Genomic DNA, 20,841 nt, shown 5'->3' on the forward strand with positions numbered 1-20,841 from the left:
GCATGCTTTTCATCCAAAATTCCGAATGCTGCCCCCTACCCGAGAGAGGTTAATAGGAGTATAGAATATTTTGATACAGAAGCTAAAATCTAAATGCTTACATTAAAAATGTAACGATTATTATCAAACATAGTGATAAGGGGTTGGAATGTAATGGGACTTTTAGTGTTTGTGCTTATAACTAATTTCTGTGTTCTATTTATGTGCTGTTCTGTAAACCAATGTCTGTGTTCATGCAAGTGGTTGACTGTACAAATCACACCTATCAGTATCTGCAATTTGGCAGTATGCCCAGACCTTGTTTTGTGAACAAACGACCGTGTTTTGAGAACAAACTAAAGATATCTCAGTTTCAAGATCTCAGCAGAGAGAGGAGTAGCCTTATGAGGGGGCCCTAGCCAGGTCAGCACCGAATTCTGCTAAGACAGTCTGTGTTTAAAATACTATAAAGACATATCATACAGTTATATTGTTTTACCCTAATTCTGACTAAAACTACACACATTATGACTGAAACTACACACATCATTAATAATAATTGTATGATTCTAATCAATTTCATACAAGTATATGATTTCAGGGTGGAATATTCTAATCATTCATTTAAACATATAAATTCCATTCACAATTAATAATGCTAAATTATGCAAATATAGCTAATGCCATGAATCCTGTATATATGTGATAACCTTTGATTGCTGCAATGCGCAATGTTGGAAAAGTACAGGGTAATGGAGATGTACTGCTTTAGCTCTGAGGCTGAGAGCCGCCTGCACCTGTTGATAGTCACGCAGCCACGATGTTCCCGAAAGTACCAAAGCACCTGAGACTACAGAGGTGTGGTTGATGGCTTATAGCAGAGTGAGAAACCACAGTCAAGATGTGTTTTTCTCATATTAGATATGTATCTAATCCAAAGCAACAATGTTAAGGTATGATTGACGGAAGGTTGTCCACAACAACTAGTATAAAGAGTGTTGTCTCCTGTTTCGCCACACAGATCTTTACTATAGACTACTGAGGTATTCTGTATGTGAATATCTGCAATGGACCCCATGCAAAGGACCACCCAACAATATGCTTTAGAATGACACTTCTGAAAATATCAAATCAAGTCAAATGTTATTTGTCACATACACATGGTTAGCAGATGTTAATTTGAGTGTAGTGAAATGCTTGTGCTTTAGGTTCTGACAATGCCGTAATATCTAACAATTAACAATTAACAATTAATTAGCTCTTGATTGTGCATCTGTAAAGGTTTGTGAGTGTTTTAGGTGACAAGCCAAATTTCTTCAGCCTCCTGAGTTTGAAGAGGAGCTGTTGCGCCTTCTTCACCCCGCTGTAGGTGGACCATTTCAGTTTGTCTGTGAGTGTATGCGGAGGAACTTAAAACTACCTACTCCACTACTGTCCCGTTGATGTGGATGGGGCGGTGCTCGCTCTGCTGTTTCCTGAAGTCCAAGATCATCTCCTTTGTTTTGTTGATGTTGAGCGAGAGGTTATTTTCCTGACACCACACTCCGAGGGCCCTTACCTCCTCCCTGTAGGCCGTCTCGTCGTTGTTGGTAATCAAGCCTACCACTGTAGTGTCGTCTGCAAACTTGATGACTGAGTTGAAAGCGTGCATGGCCACGCAGGCATGGGTGAACAGGGAATACAAAAGAGGGCTGAGGACGCACCATTGTGGGGCCCCACAATCTAACCTAACAATTCCACAACAACTACATTATACACACAAGTGTAAAGGGATGAAGAATATGTACATAAATTTATATGAATGAGTGATGGTACAGAACGGCATAGGCAAGATGCAGTAGATGGTATAGAGTACAGTATATACAGTGCCTTGCGAAAGTATTCGGCCCCCTTGAACTTTGCGACCTTTTGCCACATTTCAGGCTTCAAACATAAAGATATAAAACTGTATTTTTTTGTGAAGAATCAACAACAAGTGGGACACAATCATGAAGTGGAACGACATTTATTGGATATTTCAAACTTTTTTAACAAATTAAAAACTGAAAAATTGGGCGTGCAAAATAGGGGGGTATGTAAACATTATATTAAGTGGCATTGTTTAAAGTGGCTAGTGAAACATTTTTACATCAATTTTACCATTATCAAAGTGGCTTGAGTTGAGTATGTATGTTGGCATCATCAGTGGACCTATTGGGGCAGTAAGCAAGTAAGTTGAGACCTAGACTGGGAGGGGGGGGGGGTTGCGCGATCATAAAGTTGCTGTCTAAATTAATCTATACAATGACAAAGGCAAAGAAAACCAACTCCTTTGCAATGTACGTACAGTGGATGTTTATACAGCCTATCCACAGTTCCAGATTTGTTCAGTGCTTTTTATCGTCAATGTTCACCATAGCATTCTTCCCATGAATACATAGGCATACTTGTAGACACTGTATGACTCAACGGTGTATCTTGTGTGTATGACAGCGGCCATCTACACCACATGCCTCGCAGTAGATTACAATTTTTAGGAGATACATTGTCCAGTCTTTATTATTGTCCAGTCATATGGTCAAATGCTACAAAGAAGGACCTTGTTAAGCCCAAAACAGAGTGGCACGTTTTGCTCTTAATTGTCAGAAGTCAGAAGGCTAATATTATACCAGTCTCTCTTAGCTAAGAGTTACTGAAATACTGACTTCATCGCTTCTTGTTTTTGTTTTGGAAATCCCAAATAGATTGCATAGTCAACTTAACCACAGCACTAACATACACACTTGCCACCACCATGCCATATTTTCTCAGTCCCCAGGATCAGAACAATTTCAAGGAAATGTATAATATTGTAGAGAGCCATGATTGCATGGAACACCCATCTCATATTGCGCAAATGAAGAGCAAACCTGGTTTAAAAAAACAGATAAAGCTACACCTCAAGGCACAACGCCTCTCTCCCATATGACCTACTTTTTGTGTGTATGTACAGTACTAACATGCCCTGTATGTGTAACAAATAACACACACACACACACACACACACACACACACACACACACACACACACACACACACACACACACACACACACACACACACACACACACACACACACACACACACACACACACACTATATGTAGGTAGCCTAGTGGTTAAAGTGTTGGGACAGTAATTGAAACGTTGCTAGTTTGAATCCCGAGCTGGCAAGGTGGAAAAATCTGCTGCACTGCCCTTGAGCAAGGTAGTTAAGCCCCTCAACAACTGCTCACAAGATGCTGATAATGTGAATTACGGCAGCCACTGCACCTCTGTGATTCGTAGGTGTTGGGTTAAATGTGAAAGACACATTTCGGTTGACTGCATTCAGTTGTACAACTGACTAGGTATCCCCTTTCCCCTTTCCTTAATGTTTTCAAATATATGCAAATTGTGTAGTCTTTTTTCTGTAATGTCCTTCTCGTTAGTTTGGTACCTGTGTAAGACTAGTTGTCGCCATTGTCGTTGGCTAATGGGAATGCTAATAAAAACATTGTTTTTTTATCCTCCTTTCAAGGTCTGGTTCCATATGTAAATTCCCCCACTCGACTCCCCCACTTCACAGTAAACTAGATTAAAGTTCCCCTACACTGCTCTTGCTGAGGAATTGCCCCAGGTCACTGCTATTTTACATGGGAGCAGATGAATGATTTAGCTCGCTCCTCCGAGTTGCAGGGCCGTGGCAAATGTATCACGCGGAGAGAATATAGACATCCATAGCATGCAAGGGAGAGACAAGGTTATGGTTGCCAGCACATTCAATCACTTCGCTGGACTACCCCCGTCTCTATTGTTTCTTCATCACTCAGATGCAAATAAAATACATAAATCAAGCAGTCTGACAGCCCTCAGCAGATAACTAATTGCTAGCATAATGATTGCCTTGTAGACACAACTCACACTTTATGCATTTTCAGGGGCTCACTGCTGGCTAGCCACCTGGTCAGTTTTGGCCGGCCAGTGTATGCGTTTGTGTATATGTGTACATAATGCATTGTGTGGGTTACTTCTCTGTTGTATTTGGGTCAGGTCTTTTATGCTGTCATATCCCAAGCCTGCACCAGTCAAGAGCTATATTTTGGGCAGTCCCCCAAAACAGCAGAAATGACAAATAAACCTGTCGAACCCGGCGACTAAAAAACACTAGATCCATTCCAAAGACTTCACAATTTACATATATTTAAAAACATGACCATGAAGTTTGTGTGTTTGCATCTATCAGTTACATATACATGTCAGTACATATATCTAAAAAATAGGCTAACTAAAAAACAGCTGCTCAGTTATAACTCCCTCCCTCCCTCCCAAGTCTCTTGCTCCAGGTTATCTCTTATCCCTTAACATTATTAGCTAGTGAGTTTACAGGGCAGAGTGGAGAAGTTTCTCTGTACTCTATCTCTTTGGGAAATCTCTGAGGGACCAATCAGCGCCCAGATAATCCCACAATCTAAAATGAGCTCCTGTCTTCTATCTGCAAGTGTATCACTCCTCCTCTCCTCCTCTTTCACAATCTGCGATTCAAAAGCATTTAGAGGAATGAAAATACTGATAGTTGCTTGGTTTTTTGTTTTCCAAGCTGAAATTCACATCTCTGCCTCACGATATCACTCTCATGAAACTCTCTCACAATATCTCCTTTTCTGCAACTGTCTTACACTATCTTACCTTTCCTCTTGAATCAAGTGACAACAACTGAACAGAAACCACACTAAAACAAGACAGCTCCTACATGTCAATGTAAACACACTGTGAAAAATCCTCTGTGATAATCCACCATGAATCATTTATGACTGATTTAATTGGACATTTCTCTAATTGGTCTCTCATGTTTGTGACTGTCCTGTTTTATTCCACAGTTATTGGGTATGAAAGCTTTCATCCTTCTCCCGTGTTTTTGTCTTGGGAGAGCTGGTTGGTCTAGCTGGCAGTGGCATATTATTGGACTTTTTGGAACTGGGCAGTTTTGGCACTACGGTTATTTACTGTTGTGGTTCCCTGGGTAAAGCCTGTCACATGCTTCCCAGTTGAAACAGTTTGTGCATATATTTTGAAGAAAAAAAAATCGATCTTGTTTATCAAGGTAAGGTATTTAGGGAGTATGTGAGCACGTGTGTTTGTTTCACCTAGCCGAGCTCTGCTAGCAGCAAACCGAACCCATGCATGCGGACGCCGTTAGCCGAAGGCTCTGGAACTCAAAGATGCTGGACCATTGCTACAATAGAACGCACTGGCTAGCTGGGCATCACATCCTGTGAGCAAATTTGACAGGGCTGCCACTGAGGCTCTCTGCCACCTGGCAATGGCCAGCCTCACACTTCCAAAGACAGGCCTGCCTGAAGATGACATAGTATATCAGAGATAGCTCACAGGTTGTTACTCCTGGCACAGTGACGTCACCTTCTCAGCAACCTCAGGTACTGCAACTGCTGCTCGAGGCCTGTAAAAAAACGTTTCATTTTTTTATTTTTTTATAGTGTAGTAGGGGTATGTAAAATGGAATGTGTTTTGAATGATAAGGAAAAACAGATGGAGTGTCTAAAATAACAATGAACAAACTAAACACCAGCATGGAGACACACAAACCTGAGCCTGAACCCACAGAATGAATGTAAACAGTAACTGAAATCTACAACCATGCGATGGAGATGTTTGTTTCACTTGGCCTGTGGTGGAGCTGGCACGGGAACAGGGAAATACATCCTGCTTCTCCGGCAGGGTTATTACCAATTGTTGGTCTTGAGTAGATGGTATGTAACAGCCAGCCCTACAAAATGAGATTTATCTATTTGGAATGGAAGAAGACAGTTGTTGTTTTTTCTACCTCCCCCTCTCTCCAAGGGTGTGGGGAAGTAAGCACGAGTGAATTTGCTGAGTGTTCAGTGGAAAAAAGATGTGAAGAGAGAAGACAGACACACCAGGGAAATTATTTATTCTTCATTGTAAGTTGGACAATTTAATCCTGTCATAAAAAGAACCCTGGAGAACTGATGAGAGGAAAGACATTTTTTATTGACTAAGTCTGTGTGATATCAAAGTAAACGAAAGTGCACAAATACAAACTACTGAAACAACATCCAGATAATTGGTTTATGCGGTGAGATTCAACCAAAATAATTGGAGGGAGGGAGGGAGGGACAAAGCTACAGGCGCGTGTTGTCTAGAAGAACTTGAGAGGAATTAAGTTGGTGACCAATTTAGAATGGGATGCTCGTTATTTCTTAGTAAGGCATTGTCATAGCAACGGAAGGTAAATGGTCTAAGTCTCAATGTTTTTTGTCCTTCATGTAAACCAGTTCGGCAGCTCTACAGGTTATCTACAAAAGGGGGTGGGGTTCTTGATTCCTTCACCTGACTTCTCTGTGGCAGGCATATTCAGTCTTACTCCTGTTTCTATCCAACTTTGAGAACGAGCGACACCTCTGATCCAACATGGCCACCGGGTGACTGGTGATCAGGGTATTGTGTGTGGGATCATTGCCTCCACTTGGACAGTGATAAAATGGCTTCAGTTTCTCCCTGAGCTGTTTAGGTGGTGGAGCCAAGACCTTGAAGAGCCAGGAGGGAGGTTCAGTTGTTATGCAATAGAGGATTAACAGATTCTCTATGACCTGTGCCATTTCCTGACTAAACTAACACATCCTAGATCTGAATGAATGAAATATTCTTATTAAATACTTTTTTCTTTACATAGTTGAATGTGCTGACAACAAAATCACACAAAAATTATCAATGGAAATCAAATTTATCAACACATGGAGGTCTGGATTTGGAGTCACACTCAAAATTAAAGTGGAAAACCACACTACAGGCTGATCCAACTTTGATGTAATGTCCTTAAAACAAGTCAACATGGGACTCAGTAGTGTGTGTGGCCTCCACGTGCCTGTATGACCTCCCTACAACGCCTGGGCATGCTCCTAATGAGGTGGCGGATGGTCTCCTGAGGGATCTCCTCCCAGACCTGGACTAAAGCATCCGCCAACTCCTGGACAGTCTCTGGTGCAATGTGGCGTTGGTGGATGGAGCGAGACATGATGTCCCAGATGTGCTCAATTGGATTCAGGTCTGGGGAACGGGCGGGCCAGTCCGTAGCATCAATGCCTTCCTCTTGCAGGAACTGCTGACACACTCCAGCCACATGAGGTCTAGCATTGTCTTGCATTAGGAGGAACCCAGGGCCAACCGCACCAGCATATGGTCTCACAAGGGGTCTGAGGATCTCATCTCGGTACCTAATGGCAGTCAGGCTACCTCTGGCGAGCACATGGAGGGCTGTGCGGCCCCCCCAAAGAAATGCCACCCCACACCATGACTGACCCACCGCCAAACCGGTCATGCTGGAGGATGTTGCAGGCAGCAGAACGTTCTCCACGGCGTCTACAGACTCTGTCACGTCTGTCACATGTGCTCAATGTGAACCTGCTTTCATCTGTGAAGAGCATAGGGTGCCAGTGGCGAATTTGCCAATCTTGGTGTTCTCTGGCAAACGCCAAACGTCCTGCACGGTGTTGGGCTGTAAGCACAACCTCCACCTGTGGATGTCGGTCCCTCATACCACCCTCATGGAGTCTGTTTCTGACCGTTTGAGCAGACACATGCACATTTGTGGCCTGCTGGAGGTCATTCTGCAGGGCTCTGGCAGTGCTCCTCCTGCTCCTCCTTGCACAAAGGCGGAGGTAGCGGTCCTGCTGCTGGGTTGTTGCCCTCCTACGGCCTCCTCCACATCTCCTGATGTACTGGCCTGTCTCCTGGTAGCGCCTCCATGCTCTGGACACTACGATGTTCCATCCTGGATGAGCTGCACTACCAGAGCCACTTGTGTGGGTTGTAGACTCCGTTTCATGCTACCACTAGAGTGAAAGCACTGCCAGCATTCAAAAGTGACCAAAACATCAGCCAGGAAGCATAGGAACTGAGAAGTGGTCTGTGGTCCCCTCCTGCAGAACCACTCCTTTATTGGGGGTGTCTTGCTAATTGCCTATAATTTCCACCTGTTGTCTATTCCATTTGCACAACAGCATGTGCCATTTATTGTCAATCAGTGTTGCTTCCTAAGTGGACAGTTTAATTTCACAGAAGTGTGATTGACTTGGAGTTACATTGTGTTGATTAAGTGTTCCCTTTATTTTTTTGAGCAGTGTATCGAACTCACTGATACATTGGTATCAGCTTGGCACGCACAACAGTCCCGCTTGTATTACAAAGTATTAGAAAGAAAGCCTTTGTTTTCGTGTTTGTGTGTACGATTCCCTCTGCCCTCCCGAGGGCGTCAAAAAACAAGGATTTTTTTCTCTCCTGCAAACCTCAGCAGCCATTTCTCCTCTGACTAATTAAAAATCATACTTGGCCTCCCCTTTACCTCTACTCATATAACTGAACACAACTTCAGCAGCAATGTAGGTGTATTGTTCCAAATAGCTAACAAAGTTAAGATAGTTAACTATGTGATCAAAGGTTGTAATTTGGCAGGTACACGTGTCAGGCCCTGGCCTATTGAGACCTCATTACATGAACTAAAAAAAATAGATACAATACCAGTCAAAAGTTTGGACACACCTACTCATTCAATGGTTTTTCATTAATTTGACTATTTTCTAGATTGTAGAATAATGGTGAAGACATCACAACTATGAAATAACACATGGATTCATATAGTAACCAAAAAAGTGCTAAACAAATCAAAATATATTTTATGTTTGAGATTCTTCAAAGTAGCCACCCTTTGAGTTGATGACAGATTTGAACACTTGGCTTTCTCTCAACCAGCTTAATGAGGTAGTCACCTGGAATGCATTTCAATTAACATGTGTGATTTGTTAACCCTTGTGTGGTATTCATGTTTTTGTTATTCACCCAATGTTCGCGGGTCTGATGGACCCACAACATTTTTTTTTTAAACAATACAGCCATAACAATTTATGAAAAAATACTTAATACTTAGACATTAACTTATCAATTACAAGCAATATAAACAGCATACATGGTTAATATGTGCCATTTACCTCTGCTAGATCACATCAATAAAAGCACTATTCATTTTCTTTTTATAAAATGTGATTTTGTGAACAAAAATCTATTATAATCAAGACATACAGTTGAAGTCAGTAGTCTACATACACCTTAGCCAAATACATTTAAACTCAGTTTTTCACAATTCCTAACATTTAATCCTATTAAAAATGTCCTGTCTTAGGTCAGTTAGGATCACCACTTTATTTTAACAATGTGAAATGTCAGAACAATAGTAGAGAGAATTATTTATTTCAGCTTTACTATGTTTCATCACATTCCCAGCGGGTCAGAAGTTTACTACACTCAATTAGTATTTGCCTTTAAATTGTTTAACTTGGGTCAAACGTTTCAGGAAGCCTACCACAAGCTTCCCACAATAAGTTGGGTGGATTTTGTCCCATTCCTCCAGACAGAGCGGGTTTAATTGAGTCAGGATTGTAGGCCTCCTTGCTCACACATGCTTTTTCAGTTCTGCCCACACATTTTCTATAGGATTGAGGTCAGGGCTTTGTGATGGCCACTCCAATACCTTAACTTTGTTGTCCTTAAGCCATTTTGACACAACTTTGCTTGGGGTCATTGTCCATTTGGAAGACCCATTTGCAACCAAGCTTTATCTTAATGACTGATGTCTTGAGATGTTGCTTCAATATATCCTCATAATTGTCCCTCCTTATGATTCCATCTATTTTGTGAAGTGCACCAGTCCCTCCTGCAGCAAAGCACCCCCATAACATGATGCTGCCAACTCCGTGCTTTACGGATGGGTTGGTGTTCTTTGGCTTGCAAGCCTCCCCCATTTTACTCCAAACATAATGATGGTCATTATGGCCTAACAGTTCTATTTTTGTTTCATCAGACCAGAGAACATTTCTCCAAAAGGTACAATATGTGTCCCCATGTGCAGTTGCAAACTGTAGTCTGGCGTTTTTATGGCAGTTTTGGAGCAATGGCTTCTTCCTTGTTGAGCGACCTTTCAGGTTATTACGATATAGGACTCGTTTGACTGTGGGTATAGATACTTTTGTACCTGTTTCCTCCAGCATCTTCACAAGGGCCTTTGCTCTGGGATTGATTTTCACTTGTCCAACTAAAGTACGTTCATCTCTAGGAGACAGAACGCGTCTCCTTCCTGAGTGGTATGATGGCTGCATGGTCCCATGGTGTTTATACTTGCGTACTATTGTTTGTACAGATGAATGTGGTACCTTCAGGCGCTTGGAAATTGCTCCCAAGGATGAACCAGACTTGTGGAGTCTACAATTCTTTTGCTGATTTCTTTTGATTTTCCATGATGTCAAGCAAAGAGGCACTGGGTTTGAAGGTAGGCCTTGAAATACATCCACAGCTACACCTCAAATTGACTCAAATGATGTCAATTAGCCTATCAGAAGTTTCTAAAGCCATGGCATCATTTTCTGGAATTGTCCAAGCTGTTTAAAGGCACTTAGTGTTTGTAAACTTCTAACCCATTGGTATTGTGATACAGTGAATTTGTAAGTGAAATAATCTGTCTGTAAACAATTGTTGGAAAAATGACTTGTGTCATGCACAAAGTAGATGTCCTAACCAACTTGCCAAAACTATAGTTTGTTAACAAGAAATTTGTGGAGTGGTTGAAAAATGTGTTTTAATGACTCCAACCTAAGTGTATGTAAACTTCTGACTTCAACTGTACAAGGGACTATAAGACATAGGTGGAATAAATCATGTTCATCTTGAACAAATATAAATGAAACAAGGTTTTCATCTCTATTGATGTTTATTGCTTTGAACTGAACACATTGGAAGGACACATTTTACATACAGTATTTTATGGAAATTACAAATAATGGACACAAATTAAGGCCGGTCTACACACCACATGAGGGACAGAGTTTCACTGTGTGTGTGTTGCAAATGTAATTTCTTGCACTTGATGCATGTGTCCTGTGTCTTCCTGTCCTTCTTGGGTCCACACACATCATAGTGCTTCTTCTTGTTGCTACCAGCTGCAATCTAGAATGATGAAAACACTTAACTCAGGAATTTTACTAACATCTCACTCACTCACATATTTAGTTACAGCAGGCCAAGGCAGGAGAGTCACACACACACACACACACACACACACACACACACACACACACACACACACACACACACACACACACACACACACACACACACACACACACACACACACACAACAACATCACTCACACTTACTTCCAGTATTAGAGTTGTTGGTTCTGTGGGTCGAGTGGATGGGGCACCAGCATCCTTCTCCTGAACCCTCTTCACGATGGCTTCAGATGCTGGGGCTCCTCCATTTGGCTTCCCCTTATACACTTGCAAGTTCCACGCATATGATGAAGCAGCAGCACAGGCAGCCCAGATCTTGATTCCCTATTTTGCAGGTTTGGATGGTATGTACTGCCTGAAGGGGCAGTGGGCCCTAAATTTCACCTTTATTTAATAACCAAGTAAGCTAGTTGAGAACATGTTCTAATTTACAACTGCGACCTGGCCAAGATAAAGCAAAGCAGTGCGACACAAACAACAACACAGAGTTACACATGGAATAAACAAGCGTACAGTCAATAACACAATAGAAAAAAAAGAAAGTCTATATACAGTGTGTGCAAATGGCATGAGGAGGTAAGTTAATAAATAGGCCATCGTAGCAAAGTAATTACAATTCAGCAAATTAACACTGGAGTGTAATAATGTGGAAGTTTTTCAGGGACATTGTCGCACTGAAACGTTTTCTGCCAGTTTCTTTATCCCACAGGGATTCTGTGGATTCCCTATTGGATCTGAAAACACCAGAAAGGATAAGAACCCCGAAGTATGCATGTAAATGAGTTTGGTCCATCTCCTTCCATCTTTCTCCAAAAACATGCCGTCCCTCCAAATTAGTGCAGAACAGAATGATTTTCTGGATGGTGTCTGGGATGAACAGTTCAAAAGAAGACATTATGTCCTGCACAATAATATCTGCCTTATCACATTGGCAGCCATGCATGGTGGCTCAATCCTTGGGCAAGAAGAACATTCAATTTCAAAAAAAAATTATTCTTCATATTTCTCCTCCTGCAGGCTGCTGGTTGCTGAAGGGCTGGTCTTGGGTCTGGCTGCTAATGGGCTGGTCCTGATGCTGACTGAGGGGTCAATCTCATCCTCTTCTTCCAACTCACTGTTATTGACAGAGACAGAAAATTCCTCATCTTCCAGAGTGGAAGATGTTCCTTCCACACTAGCTTTTCTCTCTGCAAAAATGATTTCTAAGGCCTTCTGAGCAGAGATGATTTTTGACAAACTGATTGATTTTGGTAAGGAGCCACACATGCAAAGCTATTTATTTGTTGCGTCCCTCCCCCAATTTGCACCTGGCTGTGGTAGAGCGTGGGAAAATAGAGAATACTTTTTAAAAAATGTATCGAAATAATTTATTGCAATAACATTGTGAAGGTTCCCGCGAGACATTTTGTAGTTTCACACACTACAAAGGGTAAAGAGTACGAGAAAAGCGGGAGGCAGGCAGACAGGCAGGGAGACAGACAGATTATTGGTGCTATGTTGAAACAGCAGGCCCAAGGAGCAGGAAGATAGTGACGGCACACAGCAAACCTTTTTGTTCCATTTTTACATGTTTTCACCTACACACACTTTTCCACGCTTTTATTACCCTCGGGTCCAGTGGAACTGAACACCACATATATAATATAAATATGTAGGGGGCCGCACAGTGTGCACTCAATGAAATGTGTCTTATTTTACATGTTCTTCATCAAAAATAAGCCAAGGCCAACGAGTCTCAAGTTGAAATAATTATTCATTGCATAGTTTTTTTGTTAGTTAACATTGAAAATTGTTCCCACAGACCTGAAAACCACACGAGGGTTTAAAGTTAACTTGTGAAAGTTCTTTCGGTCTCAATGCGTTTGAGCCAATCATTTGTGTTGTGACAAGGTATGGGTGGTATACAGAAGATAGCCCTATTTGGTAAAATATCATATTATGGCAAGAACAGCTCAAATAAGCAAAGAGAAATGACAGTCCATCATTACTTTAAGACATGAAGGTCAGTCGATCCGGAATATTTAAGGAACTTTGAAAGTGTCTTCAAGTGCATTCGCAAAAACCATCAAGCGCTATGATGAAACTGGCTCTCATGAGGACCGCCTTTGGAAAGGAAGACCCAGATTTACCTCTGCTGCAAAGGATAAGTTCATTAGAGTTAACCTCTTGAAGCTAGGGGGCACTATTTTTATGTTTGGAAAAATAACGTTCCCAAAGTTTCACAGGAACAGATGCTAGAATATGCATATAATTGACATATTAGGATAGAAAACTCTCTAAAGTTTCCAAAACTGTCCAAATATTGTCTGTGAATATAACAGAACTGATACTGCAGGCGAAACCCTGAGAAAAATCAAACCAGGAAGTGGCCTCTATTTTGAAAACTCCATGTTCCATAGCCTCCCATTGATCCATTTAAAGGGATATCAACCAGATTCCTTTTTCTATGGCTTCCTCAAGGTGTCAACAGTCTTCAGACATAGTTTCAGGCTTTTATTTTGAAGTGGTCACATGTGTTTTGCTTGCGCAACAGAGTTTGGATAGGTATTGCTTTTCCCTCTCCTACTGTGAAAAACATTTGCGGTTGATATATTATCGATTAAAATATTTTTTAAACCTGAGGATTGATTATATAAAACGTTTGACATGTTTCTGTGGACATTACGGATATTATTTGGAATTTGTCTGCGTTGTCGTGACCGCTCTTTCCTGTGGATTTCTGAACATAATGCGCCGAACAAACGGAGGTATTTTGGATATAAAATTAATCTTAATGGAACAAAAATAACATTTGTTGTGTAACTGGGAGTCTCGTGACTGAAAACATCCGAAGATCATCAAAGCTAAACGATTCATTTGATTGCTTTTCTGATTTTCGTGACCAAGCTACCTGATGCTAAGTGTACTTAATGTTTTGTCATGCGATCGATAAACTTACACAAAGCTTGGATTGCTTTCGCTGTAAAGCATAATTTCTAAATCTGAGACGACAGGTGGATTAACAACAGGCTAAACTATGTTTTGCAATATTGCACTTGTGATTTCATGAATATGAATATTTTTTGTAATATTATTTGACTGAGGCGCTATGCTATTCAGCTGTTACTGATGACAATTATCCCGCTTAAGGGATGGGTAGCGTCAAGAAGTTAACTGCACCTCAGATTTCAGACCAAATAAATGCTTCACAGAGTTCAAGTAACAGACACATCTCAACATCAACTGTTCAGGGGAGACTGCGTGACTCAAGCCTTCATGGTCGAACTGCTGCAAAGAAACGATTGCTAGAGGACACCAAAAAGAATAGACTTTCTTGTGCCAGGAAAAACGAGCAATGGACAGTAGACCGGTGGAAATCTGTCCTTTAGTCTGTCCAAATTTTTTATTTTTGGTTCCAACTGCCATGTCTTTGTGAGACGCAGAGTAGGTGAATAGATGATCTCCGCATGTATGGTTCCCACAATGAAACATGGAGGATGAGGTGTGACGGTGCTTTGCTGATGACGCTGTCTGTGATTTATTTAGAATTCAAGGCACACTTAACCAGCATGGCTACCACAGCATTCTGCAACAATACGTCGTCCCATCTGGTTTGTGCTTATTGGGACTGTTATTTGTTTTTCAACAGGACAATGCCCCAAAACACCCCCAGGCTGTGTAAGGGCTATTTGACCAAGAAGGAGAGTGATGGACTGCTGCATCAGATGACCTGGCCTCCACAATCACCCAACCTCAACCCAATTGAGATGGTTTGGGATGCGTTGGACTGCAGAGTGAAGGAAAAGCAGCCAACAAGTGCTCAGCATATGTGGGAACTCCTTCAAGACTGTTGGAAAAGCATTCCAGGTGGTTGGTGGATTGCCAAGAGTGTGCAAACCTGTCATCAAGGCAAGGGTGGCTACTTTGAAGAATGGTGAGATTTGTTTAACACTTTTTTGGTTACTACATGATTCCATATGGGTTATTTCATAGTTTAGATGTCTCCACTATTATTCTACAATGTAGAAAATTGTGAAAATAAAGAAAAACCCTTGATTGAGTAATTGTGTCCAAACGTTTGACTGGTACTGTTCATACAGTACATACAGTAGACTGTGAGATGCATATTAATTTATAAAATGTTGTGAGAAGCCAAATATAACTTTGATATAAACATGCATAGGGGCATTGTGGAATAGTAGTAATGATATTAATAATAATAATAGCAACATTTGCTTTCACATGCTATACTAGCCATTTGCTCTCCTATAATTTAAAATACGGACTACTTTGAGTTATCACCCAATTAGCCATATTCATTTTGAACAAAGACACTAAAATACATAAAATACATCAGATTTTGGCAATTACATCTAATCTGTCTGCTTTCAATCACAGAGCCCTGTGTACACCCAACCACAGGATCTCTAGATCCACATCCATAGACATAGTACAAAACGTACAGGATTCTTCAAAGGAACGTAATAATAACTGTCTCTTTTTTAATAACAATGTCCGTTCTATTCTAATTTTGTTTGTAATTTGTATGTCCTATTCAATTCTTATTTGTTGTATCCTACGCAGAATATTGTTTCTATATATAGAGCTCTTTCCAAGTGAACAAGAGAGAAAGCATAGCTAATGTATTCAACTGATGTCCAGTACACCTGATGTCCAGTACACCTGATGTCCAGTACAGCTGATGTCCAGTACAGCTGATGTCCAGTACACTTGATGTCCCTTTCCTTTAACCGTTCACTTTCATGAACCAGATGTGAGAATAAAGCTGATCCTCAGCACTACTCTTCTTTCAAAAAACACATACCTTCACTAGAGTGACCAAATACAAAAGACCCCAAATCCGCTCACTGGGATGCTTTTGTGGGACATTGTCCAGGAATGCAATTTACACAACTTTAGCATCCGTACTACCAGAGGAGCTGAGGTACTCTCCTCTAGAGCCCCCACCTCTCCCCCTCCTGCGGCTGTGTTTGTATTTCACCGCTGAGTGGTGTTTTCTCCTGCCAATGTAGCCCCAGGCATGCTTTCAGGGGCGTTGGGCCCATGCTTTGAAGCAAGCTGGGAGAGCATATACAACTGTGGGTCTGCCACTGAGAGAGCTACACTGATACACTGATAAAAGATGACTGGGTTGAGAACTTTCCAAAAACCTGTCAGGAGTAGTTTCACATGCGATTGATTTATTCCTGTTGACATTGTGAGGAGGGGGGAGGTTTTGGAATGCGGAGTGCGATGTGATGTGGGTGAAAATTCCAGAATCCCAAAAAGTTTTGTTGTTGTGATGAATGTGATTCTTTATTCTGCGGAAACCTGTCAAATTGTATTTCGGGAGGTGTCACAGCAAAGTAAACATGTTCAATGTGCATGCCAATGAATTATATTACGCTTTCTATGCTGTCTCCATACATTGAGTAATCCTACCCCCCTGGCCCCCTTTTGCCCTCACAACAACCTCAATTCGTCAGGCATGGACTCCACAGGAATGCTAGCCCATGTTGACTCCAATACTTCCCACAGTTGTGTCAGTTTGGCTGGATTTTCTTTGGGTGGTGGACCATCCTTGATACACACGGGAAACTGTTGAGCGTTGCTGTTCTTGACACAAACTGGCACCTACTACCATACCCGTTCAAAGGCACTTAAATCTTTTGTCTTGCCCATTCACCTTCTGCATGGAACAAATACACAACAGCCCTTTCACTAGCCACTTTTCCTTGGGGGAATCCGTATCGAAACCGGATGCAGTTTGATTGCCATCTTAAGTGGGGGTCCAATGATATGACCCACAATTCAATGCAAACTGTAGTCACGTGTCAAACTCCGGTGGCCGCAAACTGTACAATTTAACCAACATGGCTGCATTTTTGGCATGTTAGACAAAATGATGACGCTAGCTTGCAAAAACATATATAGATGACATTGATTTTAGTGTTGGCAAATGGGAATGACTCTCAAAATGGGCTCAGACTCGTAGTGTGGAGCCTATATAACTTAGCTAGCTTTCATGAACATATTTTGGGGGAATTCTGAAATCTATTGGAAAAAATGACCAAACTATAAAACTAGCTAGCCAGACACTGTATGGGTAACTGTAGCTAGCTACGTTCACTTGCTAGGTACATTCAAAGTTTTAAGTTGGTTGTTTTTAAGTTCAACTTCAAGATTTCCCCCAAGGACATTGCCTCTCAGATCATCACTCTCCCTCGCTTGGGCAAGGGACATTGTAAGGTACACTCGGATGTGTTGATGTAAAACGTAATTCAAGGGCTGAGGGTTTATGGCCGCGGGCTAAACTTTGCGTTTAGAATTGTCTCAATTGTCTCTAGGCTTAAAAATCATTCTTTAACCTGTCTCCTCCTCTTCGTCTACACTGATTGAAGTGGATTTAACAAGTGACATCAATAAGGGAGCATTGCTTTCACCTGGATTCACCTGGTCAGTCTATGTCATGGCAAGAGCAGGTTTTCTTAATGTTTAGTATATGCAGTGTATGTGTCCATGCAAAAGTGTTTACAGCTCATATTGTACTTTAATTTATTATATCTCATCTTGATTTTGTTTTTATTCCTGAGAAATACATAAGTGCCTTAAGCAGCACTTTCTCCTCTCCTCCCTTCCCATCCCCTCCAATTGGATAATTGCACATAGCACCCAACACTTAAAAAAACAACTTCTTCTTAGGCTCAAAAGATGCAGTTGTGTGTGTTATTTTTCTCTCCTTTAATCTCTTTTTTCTTTCTACCCCAGATACAGTAGAGACCTTCCCACTAGCTGTATGTGTTAATGACTTCTCATACATGTGGCTTTGAACCCTCAAACCGAGAGAAGAGGAGCACAATATCATGCTTGCTAACTGTCAGAACAGATGGGTGATAGCTACAGTATAAGTGTGACAAAAGACACCGGTCTCCATAGTAACAGTCTAGTTAGTTAGCCGCGGTGCTACATTACCTAACCCTGGTGGTGTTGGATGTACAGCATGAGTCCTCTCCTCTGATGTGTGACATGTATAGTAGCTGTGTGTCGACGATCTCGCTAACAAATTCCTGATCCACTTATATGTAGCTTGGCTACCACTGGGTTGCATTGAATAGTTATGTCATTGGGAGAGAGGTTATAGTGTACTACAGGGAAGGTGCCTGATCTACATGCATGCTGCCAACACTTCACTCCATTGTAAATAAACCTACAACGTGTTTTAAACCAACATGGGGCACATGCAAAGTTTAGCGGATTTTGTTAACAGGCAGTTAAACTGGTTTGGATCTAAAGACACACACGTATATTCCAAATAATGTCCATAATGTCCACAGAAACATGTCAAATGTTTTTTATAATCAATCCTCAGGTTGTTTTTAAAATATATTTTCGATAATATATCAACCGGGTGTGTAGGTTTTTCAAAAACACCGGGAGAAATAATGGCTGCTTTACTCAATGGTCGCACAAAACTCACTCTGAGAGCCCCCACCTATCCACTTATGCAATGTGATCTTTCACACTCATTCTCAAAATAAAAGCCTGAAACTATGTCTAAAGACTGTTGACACCTTAGGGAAGCCATAGAAAAAGGAATCTGGTTGATATCCCTTTAAATGGAGGATAGGCATGCATAGGAACAGAGAGGTTTCAAAATAAGAGGCACTTCCTGATTGGATTTTCCTCAGCCTGCAATATCAGTTCTGTTATACTCACAGACAATATTTTTACAGTTTTGGAAATTTTAGAGTGGTTTCTATCCTCATCTGACAATTATATGCATATTCTAGTTTCTGGGGCTGAGAAATAGGCAGTTTCAAATTAGTACGTTTTTTAGCCAAAAACTAAAATACTGCCCCCTACACGCAAAAGGTTAGGTCGAGTCCCAAGTAGAACAGGTCGAGTCAAGTCCAAGCCATGCATTCTAAGAGCAACTTAAGTCACATTTTTTTCCAGTAAAAAGATTATCAATACATGCAAATCTGCAAAATTTTGTCTACAACACTTCGATTATGTAATTGTAAGGGTATAACGACACAGGGCGAGACACAGGGTGAGACCTAGATGTATAACGACACAGGGTGAGACCCAGATGCAGACACAGGAGGCAAATAATTTGAGTCTTTGATATTTATTGAACAACAAGGGGCAGCAAGAGGCAGGTCAAGGACAAGCAAAAGTTCATAAACCAGGCCAATGTTTCAAACGATACAGGGTGGCAGGCAGGCTCGAGATCAGGACAGGCTGAATGGTCAGGCAGGCTCGAGATCAGGGCAGGCTGAATGGTCAAGCAGGCGGGCTTAGTATCAGGGCAGGAAAGAGGTCAGAGCCGGGAGGAATAGAAAAACAGCGACACGGAAGAAACAGGAGCTTGGGAAAAAATGCTGGTAAGCTGGACATGACAAGACAAACTGGCAACAGACAAACAGAGAACACAGGAATACATGCACTGGGAATAATGGGGAAGATAGGTGTCACGGCTCCTCCTCTGCATTGCAGGGGCGGTTCCTCCTGCAGGCAGAGGAGGGTCGTTAGTGATTGGAGTCACCTGGGATCAGACTATTTAAACTGTCACTAATCACCTCTCTCTCTCTCTCTCTTCCACTCCTCCAGGTATGAACCTGTTTTGTTTGTTCTTCTGTACTTTTGCATAGTTTTCACTCAGTCATTCACACACACAGATTCACGCATCCATGCACTTTACATACACCTTACATTATGATACTTCCACACCTCATTCCTTTTTCCTTAGTTTAAAGTTAATAATTTTGTTTACAATAAAGAAAATGTTTTAATTGGCCTATACCTGTTGTTCGCGTCCCCTCATTTTTGCCACAGGCTATGAGCCAGCCTGTGACAAGTGGGGGCTCGTCCGTAAGTTAAAGTTAATTGTACTTTAGTCTTACTTTAGTGTTTTAGTTTACTTTAACAATTTGTTATAGTTGGTTAAGGTTTTGTCTAGATTGTCTTTGTCTTATTATTGATATGTTTGTTTATTTGTAATTTAGCTTATTTGATTATTGTTTTGTAGTTAACTTGGGTGAGTTTAGTTCAGATTGCCAAATTATTTTATTTGAGGGGATGTTTTGGTTGGGCCAATATTGGAGAGAGCATTGAGAGCCGTGTGTTCTTTTGGGTCAGGTAGCTACATTTGGTTAGCAATTCACTCTGGGTTTTTCTGGGTTTTGTTCAGGTGGGAGTCCTCTCATGTTCAGGCTTATCAGCGAGTGTCAATAGGAGGCTCGTGGTGTTTTTGTTTTAGGTGGCAGTGAACGTGGGTAGAGCATCCCTTTCACTTTTCCCTTACATCGGCTCGGGAGCAACTCCGTGGTTATGGGGGAGGGGGGAGGGGGGCGCGCCAGTTTCTGGTTGTCTTTTCCACTCCACTGGTTTTGTGTGCATAAAACCCCACCACATGTGACTGCACGAAGACCAGGGCCAGTTAGTTGTTTTTGGAGGATAGTGGGGTGTGGCTCCTGTCCTTGAACCCAGACTGACAGCAGGTGAGTTGTGTTTTTGTTTGAGCATTTGTAATAGTTGTATTGGTTGAGGAAAATGTCTTCCATTTTGAGTAGTTTTGTTCAAGCTCCTTCAGAGGTAGCCTTACAGTTGTGTACTAAGGAGCAGTTAATTGAAATTGCTGAACATTTATCAGATTGAGATTGTTGATAAAAACATTAAAGAGACTGTTAAAACTAGATTAAATCAGGGTCTTAGAGAAATGGGTGTTTTTGGGGGTCAGTCTGCTAGTAGTGAGGGTGCAGGTTCAGTCTAGCCCTTCATTAAC

Source organism: Oncorhynchus tshawytscha, linkage group LG25 (assembly GCF_018296145.1).
Source record: "Oncorhynchus tshawytscha isolate Ot180627B linkage group LG25, Otsh_v2.0, whole genome shotgun sequence".
In the NCBI taxonomy this organism is placed as follows: Eukaryota; Metazoa; Chordata; class Actinopteri; order Salmoniformes; family Salmonidae; genus Oncorhynchus; species Oncorhynchus tshawytscha.